This window comes from Loa loa, assembly GCF_000183805.2.
Source record: "Loa loa unplaced genomic scaffold supercont3.37, whole genome shotgun sequence".
Taxonomy (NCBI): Eukaryota; Metazoa; Nematoda; class Chromadorea; order Rhabditida; family Onchocercidae; genus Loa; species Loa loa.
The window spans coordinates 314107-318517 of NW_018108217.1; positions in this window are offsets into that span (position 1 = coordinate 314107).

Here is a 4411-nt window from a genome sequence, read left to right on the forward strand (position 1 = left end):
TCCTCCTCTCTCTCTCCCTCCCTCCTCTCTCTCTCTCTCCCTCTCACTTTCCCTCTCTTCCTCTCCTCATTATTGGATTATCTTGCAAGTTTAGCCCCTAAAACATTTCTAGAATCATTGTCTGATACGTTAAAAACGTGTTTTGCTTCCCTTAATATTCCCTTGCAAACATAAGTGCATGTGTCACGACGCTATATGATGACAAATTATTCGATGTGACACAGTCATATCCTCTCCTCTTTATTCATCTGTTTTAATTGTCCCTGTGCTTCCTTGAAGTTGCTACTGAAGTCTATCATCAGTTTACTATGATGATTGTTATGCTTGTCTGTCCGTCAGATGATTGACCATTTGTGGAAATGCCCCCTTTTGTTGGTGTTGACCTAACCATTCACCACAATGGAGTGAATTTTGTTCCCTTGGTCTATCTTACAATATATTACTCCAGCATGTTAATATTACTGTATAGTTCCCTCTTATATGAACGGCAATTTTTATGTCACAACCGGTAATCCCAGACAATAGAAAGAAGTATTATTGAATGTTCCATCGTGCTGTTTCGATCAGTTTCCATGAAACAGCACACCATCAAATAGTTCCTCAATTCTCTTCTCAATTCTTTTATCATAATGGATGAGAGAATGGGAAAGATGAATAAGGGTTAGGGGAAGGAATTGGTAAATGTGGAAAAAGGACTGCTTAAGTGTTTATTACCTTTTCTAGATTTTAATCACGAAAATATAACATCTTACGGTTTGTTCTCATAGCATCATGAAGCAACCATCGAGGTTGCAACAATTAATTTTTCCCCTTCTACAGTACCCTTTACCAAGGAAAATTAATTTTAAATTATTGTTAGTGACAATAAATTGGATCTGTGCTTGCATCTCTATCCGAGCAATAATAGTCCTTACATCATGCTATGAACATCAAAATTTATTTCAACCAAGCTCACTGAAATTTATTATTTGAATTCACAATCAATCGATAATGCGAATCAGGCAAATCGACGCCACACGGATTATTGTTAATTTCATACGTATAATAACCAATGCATACTGAATCTGGAATGGTTTATCCGGATTATTATAGTAGGTACGGAATAACTATAACAAAGATACGATGGTAGTGTTATATTTGAAAAAATCATTTAATTTGAGTTGAAATTATATTTAAATGAATGAAAGTAACTGAAGTTAAAAATATACATTAAAGTAGAAATAAATGATGTTTGACGCGCAACTGAATAAAAATAGATCACTTTTAGAGGCGGATAATTTACATTAGCACTACGTGAAATGTCATATACAACTTAAAAATTCATTGATAAAAAGCTAACAAATTGTTTTGGGGATGATTAAAAGAGTAAAAACAGCAACCTCTGCAACATGATTTTGAAAACTTGGACATTTCTTTCAATAAGAATATAAGCATTTAAAGTGAAAAATTCAAAGTAGATCCTTGATTGAATTATTTTCTCACCAAACTATTTTTTTTTTTATCCTTAAACTTGAATGAACTGTAATATTTTTTGTTGCTGTATCCTGAAAGTGTCCAGTCCAACTACTAGCATACTTGGAACTTCCAGATTCCCTCAAAATATAGCGGGGTTTTTCCCTGCTAATTTAGTTTCGAGGGAAAAGAAGAAGGGGAAATAGAAAAAGGTGGAGTGATAACCATTTGGGAACGTAAAAATTTTATAGTCATCAAGTAACGATTTTATACAACTGTTTGATCTCTTGCAACTTTAATACATATTTGACTTTCAAACTACCATAACTTTTATTCACACAAGGTTAAAGTCGAGTCAGATGAGAAAATTCAGAAAACCTGCTCTTTGACAATCTAACCTTTCAAATTTTCAGCTAAAGCTAATAATAAACAAAGTGAATAATTTGATTTAAATCATCTAAACAGGATTCAATCCTTTATGTTACTTATTCTATATCTCATTCATGTTGAAGAGTTTATGGGGAAATTTCCAAAATTCATTCTGGAATGTATATCACAGTGAAACAGTGCACGATAATATGACCTATGTAATATTTATGACAAGTGCAAAACTTGAGCTAAGACCTTAAGAAAAGTTGAGAAGTCTTGGAGGTACACCATGACAACATAATCAAATAATCGACAATCAATACATTTTTAAATTTTATAAGTGATTATTTTTAAGCTTATATTTTACTTCATTGTTTCAAATATTTGTCACAATATTTTAGTTACATATTCATTGAACTGACTGCTACAAAATATTTCGTATAAAAATAATCGACGATCAATGATAAAATGATATCGATTAAATAGTTTAACAAGTTTTTTTTTGAAATTTTATTAAGAAGTAAATGCATGCAAGCAAAAGCAACAATTTCGAATATTTTGAATTTCTCAACAAAAAATTTAAACTGAAGAAATGAACAAGTACAGTCGCACAGATAAGCATTGTCAACAAACAAAATACATGAAAACCATTACTGAATCTTTAAGTAATTGCTGATCCAGAAATCGCAAACTACATTGGATCTGCCGTATGTTTCATTCATAGTTTATATGTTTATCCTTATAACTAGTACTGCAATGGTTTGAGAATAAAAAAAGAAAGAATCAGCTTATTTCAACACCATTATTAATAAGAAGAGAAAAAAGAGGAAGGAAAAGGAGTAAAAGTAACTGAATCAAGTACCGGGATAGGAACTGATTCAAAGATCTGGGATGAATTATAAAAAATTTCATTTTAATGTAAATAGCAACAATATTCAAAGATGATTACAAAAAGATATGATGGGATGAAAAAATTTAATTTTATTAAGCCAAACATGAATGAAGCTTGTTGATGATATCCCATTGTTCATGTCAAAATTGTCGCAAGCATGGATCAGACTGTCAAACTTATCTTCCATCGAATCAGTTCCATTTTGTTCTTTTTCTATCTAAAATTAGACGATCTGATATACTAATGACACTGCAAGAACGCATGCTGTAATTTTAGCTTAAATTGATATACCAGATCAAAACGGTACTTGCAAAAGTGGTACATATTTCATTCGGAACAGTTATAGTATTCAAGTAATAATAGTTCAAGATTGTGAAACAGAATTCGAATGCTTATTTTTATATTATGGGATTTCTTTCGCCATCAAATTCCATTCGTTAAAACTTTCTCTGAAAGATCAATTTTCTTGTAATAATTTTCGTTTCTACAATTCTCCTCATAGTTTCTGAGTCGATTTCGATCAAAAGAAAACTGAAAAATAAACGAAAGTGGAAGAATCAAACAGATCTAAATGATCAATCCAACTATTATCAGCTAATGATTTATAAAAATATAATTAGCATAAAAATGACAATTTTCCAAGACACTAAAAAGGCTTTTTTCTCTTCGTTTATTTTTATTTTTTGTAACGAAAACCAAAACAATCAATAGAACATTATTTCACAAATGAATCAGATTTGTTTAAATCATCAACTCGCAAGTTACGTAGTTTAACGTGTTAACTAATCCACAGATTGGTCATTTATTAAAATTTCTAGCAGGCACACTCGGACGACAGCACTTGCAAAATGAAACTGAAGCCATAAATCAAAATGTAAACGATGGGTCAACTTGATGTTTGGTTACTGGTCATTTTTTGGGAGGGAGAATTTGAGAATATCTGAACTACGGACTCAGTACAATTCTCCGTATGCTTGTAATCCATGATTATAGAATTGGGGTTCAAGAAATAGTTCAATAGAGATGAAGAATTCTGGGTGACCTTTCCAATATAATTACATTTCAATTCAAAAACGACGGATTTCTCTACTTATTGTTACTGATTTGATAACCACAAAATTATCCCTACTTTCAGTTATGTCGTTCTAGAAAATTTCGGTAAAAAAAAAAACCGAATTATCCAAAATCAAGATACTGATTCTAAAAGATGATGAGAATAATTTCAAATCAAAAATATGACCTGTAAAATATTTTTTGCAAATTATTGTTATGAATACAGTGATTAAACGAGTACGAAAGACCATGAAAAAGTTGATGTCATCGGGATTTGCAAAAACAGATTATTCTTTCCGCTGTTCGCCATCAAAAATAATACGATCTTCCAGGAGAGCAAATGAAACCAAGATTCAAATGAAGATAATTGGAAATCGTTTGTGAAAGGTTATGAGGAGCATAACTGAGATGAAAGTGAAATAAACTTTACCCGTGAAAGATATCGCAAATTTAAATGGAAAATAATCTGAGCAATATTATATGGGAGAAAGCAAAGACTTGTTGAGGATGCTATCAGCTAACCGGATAATCATTAACCGGATAACTATTGACTGCACGGGTGAGAAAAGGAAGATAATCTTTATAAAGCTAGGCAATTTCAACAAAGTGAATAGAATTGGAAGGTAAATTAACTGGAGATAGCAA